The sequence below is a fragment of the Lolium perenne genome, chromosome 4, assembly GCF_019359855.2.
Source record: "Lolium perenne isolate Kyuss_39 chromosome 4, Kyuss_2.0, whole genome shotgun sequence".
NCBI classification, from domain to species: domain Eukaryota; kingdom Viridiplantae; phylum Streptophyta; class Magnoliopsida; order Poales; family Poaceae; genus Lolium; species Lolium perenne.
The window spans coordinates 320,301,932-320,313,497 of record NC_067247.2 but is presented as its reverse complement, the minus strand read 5'-3'; positions in this window follow the sequence as shown (position 1 = coordinate 320,313,497).

The window sequence follows — 11,566 nt, the reverse complement described above, 5'->3', positions numbered from 1 at the left end:
GGCCCAATGTTCTTCTCTAACAATATGCATGCTCAAATCATTCAACTCATGGTAAATCGCCCTTACTTCAGACAAGACGGACATGCATAGCAACTCACATGATATTCAACAAAGAGTAGTTGATGGCGTCCCCAGGAACATGGTTATCGCACAACAAGCAACTTATAAGAAATAAAATGCATAAGTACATATTCAATACCACAATAGTTTTTAGGCTATTTGTCTCATGAGCTATATATTGCAAAGATAGGGAATAGAAATTTAAAGGTAGCACTCAAGCAATTTACTTTGGAATGGCGGAGAAATACCATGTAGTAGGTAGGTATGGTGGACACAAATGGCATAGTGTTTGGCTCAAGGATTTTGGATGCATGAGAAGTATTCCCTCTCGATACAGGATTTAGGCTAGCAAGGTTATTTGAAACAAACACAAGTATGAACCAGTACAGCAAAACTCACATAAAAGACATATTGTAAGCATTATAAGACTTTATACCGTCTTCCTTGTTGTTCGACCCTTACTAGAAATTATCTAGACCTTAGAGAGACCAATTATGCAAACCAAATTTTAGCAAGCTCTATGTATTTCTTCATTAATAGGTGCAAAGTATATGATGCAAGAGCTTAAACATGAGCACAACAATTCCCAAGTATCAAATTATTCAAGACATTCTACCAATTACTACATGTAGCATTTCCCGTTTCCAACCATATAACAATTTAACGAAGCAGATTCAACCTTCGCCATGAACACTATGAGTAAAGCCTAAGGACATATTTGTCCATATGCAACAGCGGAGCATGTCTCTCTCCCACACAATGAATGCTAGGATCCATTTTATTCAAACAAAACAAAAACAAAAACAAACAGACGCTCCAAGCAAAGTACATAAGATGTGATGGAATAAAAATATAGTTTCACTAGAGGAACCTGATAATGTTGTCGATGAAGAAGGGGATGCCTTGGGCATCCCCAAACTTAGATGCTTGAGTCTTCTTGAAATATGCAGGGGTGAACCACCGGGGCATCCCCAAGCTTAGAGCTTTCACTCTCCTTGATCATATTGTATCATCTCCCTCTCTTGATCCTTGAAAACTTCCTCCACACCAAACTCAAAACAACTCATTAGAGGGTTAGTGCACAATCAAAATTCACATGTTCAGAGGTGACATAATCATTCTTAACACTTATGGACATTGCACAAAGCTACTGAAAGTTAATGGAATAGAAAAATCCATCAAGCATAGCAAAACAGGCAATGCGAAATAAAAGGCAGAATCTGTCAAAACAGAACAGTCCGTAAATATGAATTTCTAAGAGGCACCAAACTTGCTCAAATGAAAATTCTCAAATTGAATGAAAGTTGCGTACATATCTGAGGATCAATCATGTAAATTGGAATAATTTTATGAGTTACCTACAGAGAATTAGGTCCAGATTCGTGACAGCAAGAAATCTGTTTCTGCGCAGTAATCCAAATCTAGTATGAACCTTACTATCAAAGACCGCACAACAATGCAACAAAACTAAGATAAGGAGAGGTTGCTACAGTAGTAAAAACTTCCAAGACTCAAATATAAAACAAAAGTGCAGTAGTAAAATCATGGGTTGTCTCCCATAAGCGCTTTTCTTTAACGCCTTTCAGCTAGGCGCAGAAAGTGTGTATCAAGTATTATCAAGAGACGAAACATCAACATCATTTTCACAATTTATCCCATTAGGTATCTTAGATGCTCCTTTTTCTATAGTGGTATTAAGAGCTTTATCAATTTTAGGCCTTGATACGTCTCCAACGTATCTATAATTTCCGATGTTCCATGCCACATTATTGATGTTATCTACATGTTTTATGCACACTTTATGTCATATTCGTGCATTTTCTGGAACTAACCTATTAACAAGATGCCGAAGTGCCAGTTCCTGTTTTCTGCTGTTTTTGGTTTCAGAAATCCTAGTAACGAAATATTCTCGGAATCGGACGAAATCAACGCCCAGGTTCCTATTTTCACCGGAAGCATCCAGAACACACGAGAAGGACCAGAGGGGGGGCACTGGGCCCCCAGACCATAGGCCGGCGCGGCCCAGGCCCTGGCCGCGCCGCCCTATGGTGTCGTCGCCCCTTCGACCCTCCTGCGCCGCCTCTTCGCCTATATAAAGCCCCTGGATCGAAAACCCTGATACGTTCGACGAAATCCACAGAAACCTTCCAGAGCCGCCGCCATCGCGACGCCAAGATCTGGGGGACAGGAGTCTCTGTTCCGGCACGCTGCCGGAACGGGGAAGTGCCCCCGGAAGGCTTCTCCATCGACACCGCTGCCATCTCCACCGCCATCTTCATCACCGCTGCTGCTCCCATGAGGAGGGAGTAGTTCTCCATCGAGGCTCGGGGCTGTACCGGTAGCTATGTGGTTCATCTCTCTCCTATGTGCTTCAATACAATAATCTCATGAGCTGCCTTACATGATTGAGATTCATATGAGTTTTGTATCACTACTATCTATGTGCTACTCTAGCAAAGTTATTAAAGTAGTTCTATTCCTCCTGCACGTGTGTAAAGGTGACAGTGTGTGCACCGTGTTAGTACTTGGTTTATGCTATGATCATGATCTCTTGTAGATTGCGAAGTTAACTATTGCTATGATAATATTGATGTGATCTATTCCTCCTACATATGCATGAAGGTGACAGTGTGCATGCTATGCTAGTACTTGGTTTAGTCTGTTGATCTATCTTACACTATAAGGTTACTTAAACATGAGCATAATTGTGGAGCTTGTTAACTCCGGCATTGAGGGTTCGTGTAATCCTACGCAATGTGTTCATCATCCAACAAAAGTGTAGAGTATGCATTTATCTATTCTGTTATGTGATCAATGTTGAGAGTGTCCACTAGTGAAAGTGTAATCCCTAGGCCTTGTTCCTAAATACTGCTATCGCTGCTTGTTTACTGTTTTACTGCGTTACTACTGCTGCAATACTACCACCATCAACTACACGCCAGCAAGCTATTTTCTGGCACCGTTGCTACTGCTCCTATATATTCATACCACCTGTATTTCACTATCTCTTCGCTGAACTAGTGCACCTATTAGGTGTGTTGGGGACACAAGAGACTTCTTGCTTTGTGGTTGCAGGGTTGCATGAGAGGGATATCTTTGACCTCTTCCTCCCTGAGTTCGATAAACCTTGGGTGATCCACTTAAGGGAAAACTTGCTGCTGTTCTACAAACCTCTGCTCTTGGAGGCCCAACACTGTCTACAGGAAAGGAGGGGGAACGTAGACATCAAGCACTTTTCTGGCGCCGTTGCCGGGGAGGAAAGGTAAAAGGTACTCACACTCCGGACCTCGGCTACCAAGCTATTTTCTGCCGTTGTAAGTACTCGAAGCTATTTCCTTTAGATTCTGCAATTGCAGCTTTTTGTTTCTTGTTTACACTAGTTAGGCATAATGGAAAACAACAAAAAAATTGGTGAGCTTTTTAGTCTTTTTCCTGATTTAGAATTGTTTGATGCAAAAATTAAAAAATCTATGGAACCTTATTTACATGCTAGTAGTGATGTTATTAGTATGAATGCAATTACTGCTAATACTATGGATAAGTCTAAGCTTGGGGAAGCTAGTTTATATAAAAATAATCTTTTTTGCTCCTCAGCTTTGGAAGAAATATTTTGCTCTGATAATGCTTTATCTCCCATATGCGATAACTCTAATGATGCTTCTGATATTTTAAATCCACCTGCCGAAAGTATTCCGTATAAAATACCTATGCAAATTATTGAACGCGTTATGGATAACCGTTATACAGGGGATGGAACTGTCCACCCTGGAGATCATTTATTATTCTTGCATGAATTATGCGGTTTATTCAAGTGTGCAGGTATTGCTATGGATGAAGTGAGGAAGAAACTATTCTCTATATCGCTGTCTGGTAAAGCGGCACATTGGTATAAATTACTGGATAATGGGGATTCTCTTGAATGGAATGATATTGTGCCCCGGTTTTATTCTAAATTTTATCCTCCGCATGAAGTGCATATTGATAGGAATTATATTTATAACTTTTATCCTCGTGATGGAGAGAGTATTTCTCAAGCGTGGGGGAGATTGAAATCACTAATGCTCAAATGTCCCATTCATGAGCTCCCCCGTAATGTTATTGTTAATAATTTTTATGCGAGACTTTCAGGACAACACAAGGACTATCTGGATGCCTGTTCGGAGGGATCTTTCACAAGCAAGGAGATTGAAGCTAGGTGGGATCTTCTTGATCGGATTGAGGACAATGCTGAAGGATGGGAGAACGACAAAGGTAAAGAGTCAGGTATAAATTATGATTATGAATGCATTGAAGCCTTTATGGATACCGATAAATTTCGAAATATGAGTGCTACTTATGGTCTTGACTCTCAAGTTGCTGCAAATCTTTATAAATCCTTTGCTTCTCATTTTGAATTGCCTAAGAAGAATTTTGATAAGTATCATGAACCTTTTAAAGAGGCTTGCATGAAGAATGAAATTGTTGTTAATTATTGCAATAAGCATGCTCAAACTCCTAAGAATGCTATTTCTTATAAGCATGTTAATTTTTGTGGAATGCATAGACCCTGTGGAATTAATCAAGTCAAAGATGAATATTGCATCCATCATATTAATGAAAAAACTAGAAAGTGGCTTAGGGCTCTAGATGATCTTGGTAAAAAAGTTTGTGCCCTCTACCCTTTTATTTGTGAAGTTTGCCATGAAGTGGGTCATTTTAATTTTCAATGCTCCTCCAATGATAATTTGAACCCAATGAGTGCTGCAAACTTGTATTGTGATGATGAAATTACTCCTAATCAGCATGATGAACTCACTTTATTTTTGGGGTGTGAAGAATTGTCGAGAAAAATCTCTTTGTTACATATGAGTGATCTTGATATTGATGATGTCCTGCATGGGTGTTTTTCTTATTGCATTGATAATAGCCATACAAATACTTACATACAAAATATTTTAGAAGATGACACCTTGCCAAAATATGATAGGACCGCTGTGTGTTTTCAACTAATTAATGAAAAGGAGGGATCCTCCCAAGTTTCTTCTATTGTTTCTGAAAGTAAATCAGGCTATGCGGACAAGCTACCCTTCAAGCCTCTTCCTCCTAAAGAAGGAAATGAGGAGAAGGAAGAGAAGAAGAAGAAGAAGGGAACGAAGAAGAAGAAGAAGGAGAATAAAAAGAAAGAGGTAACGGCGTATCCCCGCGTGAATGAGATAACGCTAGGTAACCGTAAGTATGTTGCTCCTAATGATTATTGTGATAATGAATCTGAATACGATGATCTTCCTATGCCCTTTACATACATTAGCAATCATGATTTTAATGAACACACTACTTTTGATATTGCAAATCTCTGGGAAACTAATTCTGAAAATGATGATAATAATTGCCATAGTGTCAGTGCTATCCATGCTTCCTCCCATAATAATATAGAAAGCTGTAAGCTTGGGGAAGAGGTGTTTGAAAATCCTTTTGCTACTGATCATTATGTGTTTGATACATCTCCTTCTAATAACAATGATGGTATGGTCATAGATAAACCGACTGTGAAAGATAACTATTCTATTTCTTATGATGACACTGTGCCTCCGATCTTTGATGATTATTATAAAGAATGCTATGATATAGGTTATAATTATCCTTATGAAATTTGTCATAATCATGATTGGATTACCAAAAACAATTCTTTTAATATGCAACTTGTTTACCATGTTCAAATTCTTGATAATAATCTTGCTCCAATTACTATTAATGAGAATAACTCTTCTTATGCCAAAATTAATGATACTTCTATGCATATGAACCATGATAAGAATGTTTTAAGTGATGGGTATATTGTGGATTTCATCAATGATGCTACTGAAAGTTATTATGAGAGAGGGAAATATGGTTATATGCATCATAATAATATTAAGTTTCCCCTCTTTATGTTGAGAATCTTGAAGTTACTCGTGTTTTATCCTCTTATGCTTGTCACTTTGTTCTTCATGAATTCATTTGTGTACAAGATTCCTCTTCATAGGAAGCATGTTAGACTTAAATTTGTTTTGAATTGGCCTCTTGAAGCTCTCTTTTGCTTCAAATACTATTTCCCGCGAATGGATTATTAAAACTGCTGAGCCCATCTTAATGGCTATAAAGAAAGAACTTCTTGGGAGATAACCCATGTGTTATTTTGCTACAGTACTTTGTTTTATATTTGTGTCTTGGAAGTTGTTTACTACTGTAGCAACCTCTCCTTATCTTAGTTTTGTGTTTTGTTGTGCCAAGTAAAGCCGTTGATAGAAAAGTAAGTACTAGATTTGGATTACTGCACAGTTCCAGATTTCTTTGCTGTCACGAATCTGGGTCCACCTCCCTGTAGGTAGCTCAGAAAATTAAGACAATTTACGTGCATGATCCTCAGATATGTACGCAACTTTCATTCAATTTGAGAATTTTCATTTGAGCAAGTCTGGTGCCATTTTAAAATTCGTCAATACGAACTGTTCTGTTCTGACAGATTCTGCCTTTTATTTCGCATTGCTTCTTTCGCTGTGTTGGGTGGATTTCTTTGTTCCATTACCTTCCAGTAGCTTTGAGCAATGTACAGAAGTGTTAAGAATTATTGTGTCACCTCTGAATATGTTAATTTTTATTGTGCACTAACCCTGTAATGAGTTGTTTCGAGTTTGGTGTGGAGGAAGTTTTCAAGGGTCAAGAGAGGAGGATGATATACTATGATCAAGAAGAGTGAAAGCTCTAAGCTTGGGGATGCCCCGGTGGTTCATCCCTGCATATTTCAAGAAGACTCAAGCGTCTAAGCTTGGGGATGCCCAAGGCATCCCCTTCATCATCGACAAATTATCAGGTTCCTTCTCTTGAAACTATATTTTTATTCGGTCACATCTTATGTGCTTTACTTGGAGCGTCTGTATGCTTTTGTTTTTGTTTGTGTTTGAATAAATGCTTGTGTGGGAGAGAGACACGCTCCGCTGGTTCGTATGAACACATGTGTTCTTAGCTCATAATATTCATGGCGAAGGTTGAAACTGCTTCGTTAAATTATTATATGGTTGGAATTGGAAAATGCTACATGTAGAAATTGGTGTGATGTCTTGAATAATGTGATACTTGGCAATTGTTGTGCTCTTGTTTAAGCTCTTGCATCATATACCTTGCACCCATTAGTTAGGAAATACATAGAGCTTGTTAAAATTTGGGTTTGCATGAGTGGTTTCTCTAGAGTCTAGATATTTTCTAGTAAGATGTTTGAACAACAAGGAAGACGATGTATAGTTTTATAATGCTTGTAATATGTCTTTTATGTGAGTTTTGCTGTACTAGTTCGTGCTTGTGTTTGCTTCAAACAACCTTGCTAGCCTAAACCTTGTATCGAGAGGGAATACTTCTCATGCATCCAAATCCTTGAGCCAAACAACACTATGCCATTTGTGTCCACCATACCTACCTACTACATGGTATTTTCCGCCATTCCAAAGTAAATTGCTTGAGTGCTACCTTTAAAATTCCATCATTCACCTTTGCAATATATAGCTCATGGGACAAATAGCTTAAAAACTATTGTGGTATTGAATATGTAATTATGCACTTTATCTCTTATTAAGTTGCTTGTTGTGCGATAACCATGTTCACTGGGGACGCCATCAACTATTCATTGTTGAATTTCATGTGAGTTGCTATGCATGTCCGTCTTGTCTGAAGTAAGAGAGATCTACCACCCTATGGTTAAGCATGCATATTGTTAGAGAAGAACATTGGGCCGCTAACTAAAGCCATGATCCATGGTGGAAGTTTCAGTTTTGGACATATATCCTCAATCTCATATGAGAAAATTATTAATTGTTGTTACATGCTTATGCATAAAAGAGGAGTCCATTATCTGTTGTCTATGTTGTCCCGGTATGGATGTCTAAGTTGAGAATAATCAATAGCGAGAAATCCAATGCGAGCTTTCTCCTTAGACCTTTGTACGGGCGGCATAGAGGTACCCCTTTGTGACACTTGGTTAAAACATGTGCATTGTGATGATCCGGTAGTCCAAGCTAATTAGGACAAGGTGCGGGCACTATTAGTATACTATGCATGAGGCTTGCAACTTGTAAGATATAATTTACATGATACATATGCTTTATTACTACCGTTGACAAAATTGTTTCATGTTTTCAAAATAAAAGCTCTAGCACAAATATAGCAATCGATGCTTTCCTCTTTGAAGGACCATTCTTTTACTTTTATTGTTGAGTCAGTTCACCTATCTTTCTCCACCTCAAGAAGCAAACATTTGTGTGAACTGTGCATTGATTCTTATATACTTGCTTATTGCATTTGTTATATTGCTTTGCATTGACAACTATCCATGAGATATACATGTTACAAGTTGAAAGCAACCGCTGAAACTTAATCTTCCATTGTGTTGCTTCAATGTCTCTACTATGAATTTATTGCTTTATGAGTAACTCTTATGCAAGACTTATTGATGCTTGTCTCGAAAGTACTATTCATGAAAAGTCTTTGCTATATGATTCACTTGTTTACTCATTGCATTTACATTGTTTCGAATCGCTGCATTCATCTCATATGCTTTACAATGGTATGATTAAGATTATGTTGGTAGCATGTCACCTCAGAAATTATCTTTTATCGTTTACCTACTCGAGGACGAGTAGGAACTAAGCTTGGGGATGCTGATACGTCTCCAACGTATCTATAATTTCCGATGTTCCATGCCACATTATTGATGTTATCTACATGTTTTATGCACACTTTATGTCATATTCGTGCATTTTCTGGAACTAACCTATTAACAAGATGCCGAAGTGCCAGTTCCTGTTTTCTGCTGTTTTTGGTTTCAGAAATCCTAGTAACGAAATATTCTCGGAATCGGACGAAATCAACGCCCAGGTTCCTATTTTCACCGGAAGCATCCAGAACACACGAGAAGGACCAGAGGGGGGGCACTGGGCCCCCAGACCATAGGCCGGCGCGGCCCAGGCCCTGGCCGCGCCGCCCTATGGTGTCGTCGCCCCTTCGACCCTCCTGCGCCGCCTCTTCGCCTATATAAAGCCCCTGGATCGAAAACCCTGATACGTTCGACGAAATCCACAGAAACCTTCCAGAGCTGCCGCCATCGCGACGCCAAGATCTGGGGGACAGGAGTCTCTGTTCCGGCATGCTGCCGGAACGGGGAAGTGCCCCCGGAAGGCTTCTCCATCGACACCGCTGCCATCTCCACCGCCATCTTCATCACCGCTGCTGCTCCCATGAGGAGGGAGTAGTTCTCCATCGAGGCTCGGGGCTGTACCGGTAGCTATGTGGTTCATCTCTCTCCTATGTGCTTCAATACAATAATCTCATGAGCTGCCTTACATGATTGAGATTCATATGAGTTTTGTATCACTACTATCTATGTGCTACTCTAGCAAAGTTATTAAAGTAGTTCTATTCCTCCTGCACGTGTGTAAAGGTGACAGTGTGTGCACCGTGTTAGTACTTGGTTTATGCTATGATCATGATCTCTTGTAGATTGCGAAGTTAACTATTGCTATGATAATATTGATGTGATCTATTCCTCCTACATATGCATGAAGGTGACAGTGTGCATGCTATGCTAGTACTTGGTTTAGTCTGTTGATCTATCTTACACTATAAGGTTACTTAAACATGAGCATAATTGTGGAGCTTGTTAACTCCGGCATTGAGGGTTCGTGTAATCCTACGCAATGTGTTCATCATCCAACAAAAGTGTAGAGTATGCATTTATCTATTCTGTTATGTGATCAATGTTGAGAGTGTCCACTAGTGAAAGTGTAATCCCTAGGCCTTGTTCCTAAATACTGCTATCGCTGCTTGTTTACTTGTTTTCTTTGCGTTACTACTGCTGCAATACTACCACCATCAACTACACGCCAGCAAGCTATTTTCTGGCACCGTTGCTACTGCTCCTATATATTCATACCACCTGTATTTCACTATCTCTTCGCTGAACTAGTGCACCTATTAGGTGTGTTGGGGACACAAGAGACTTCTTGCTTTGTGGTTGCAGGGTTGCATGAGAGGGATATCTTTGACCTCTTCCTCCCTGAGTTCGATAAACCTTGGGTGATCCACTTAAGGGAAAACTTGCTGCTGTTCTACAAACCTCTGCTCTTGGAGGCCCAACACTGTCTACAGGAAAGGAGGGGGAACGTAGACATCAGGCCTATAATAGTTTTTTGGTTTAGGCACCTTAGAGACATACATGAACTTTTGCTCCTTACCCACATAAGCTTTCTCTCTAAACTTAATAGGCGAGAAAGTTGAACCCAAGGTTCCCATAGCTTCTTCAAGTTCACTAATCCTTTGGGTTTGATTATCATGAATAGCACAAGCTTCTAAGATGGCAATTCTCTCATTAATTTCGCCTAGAGATCTATCAAGTTTATCAGTGCTATCAAGTAATGCTCCCAAATTAGTCTCAATACTTGGAAGATTTTGCTCTATGGTTTCCAACTTTTTCATGACATCTTCAAGAGAGGTTTCAATTTTAACTTCATTAACAGGTGGTATTCCAAATAGACTCTCAATAATGCAACTAGCTTCTAAGGCAGGAGTACCTAGGAAGTTACCTCCTGTGAGACAATCAAGAACATACCTATTCCAGCTAGAGATACCAACATAAAAATTCCTGAGTAGGATAGTGGTGGAGTGTTTCTTAGTGCACCTATTATGGGCTTCACTAATTCTATACCAAGCATCTTTTAAACATTCTCCCCCTTGTTGCTTAAATGAACAAACTTCAACTTCAGGATTACTCATTTTAGCAATAGTAAATAAAGAAAACTAGATAAAGTAGAAACAAGTAACTAATTTTTTTGTGTTTTTAATATGGAGAACAAGACAGTAAATAAAGTAAAACTAGCAACTAATTTTTTTTGTATTTTGATATAATGCAGCAAACAAAGTAGCAAATAAAGTAAAGCAAGACAAAAACAAAGTAAAGAGATTGGAAGTGGAGACTCCCCTTGCAGCGTGTCTTGATCTCCCCGGCAACGGCGCCAGACATTTAGCTTGACACGCGTACAACACGCGACCGTTGGGAACCCCAAGTGGAAGGTGTGATGCGTACAGCAGTAAGTTTCCCTCAGTAAGAAACCAAGGTTTATCGAACCAGTAGGAGTCAAGAAGCACGTTGAAGGTTGACGGCGGCGGAGTGTAGTGCGGAGCAACACCAGGGATTCCGGCGCCAACGTGGAACCTGCACAACACAACCAAAGTACTTTGCCCCAATGTGACAGTGAGGTTGTCAATCTCACCGGCTTGTTGTAACAAAGGATTAGATGTATAGTGTGGATGATGATTGTTTGTAGAGAACAGTAGAACGAGTATTGCAGTAGATTGTATTCGATGTTAAGAATGGACCGGGGTCCACAGTTCACTAGAGGCGTCTCTCCCATAAGAATAAGCATGTTGGGTGAACAAATTACAGTTGGGCAATTGACAAATAAAGAGGGAATGACCATGCACATACATGTTATGATGAGTATTG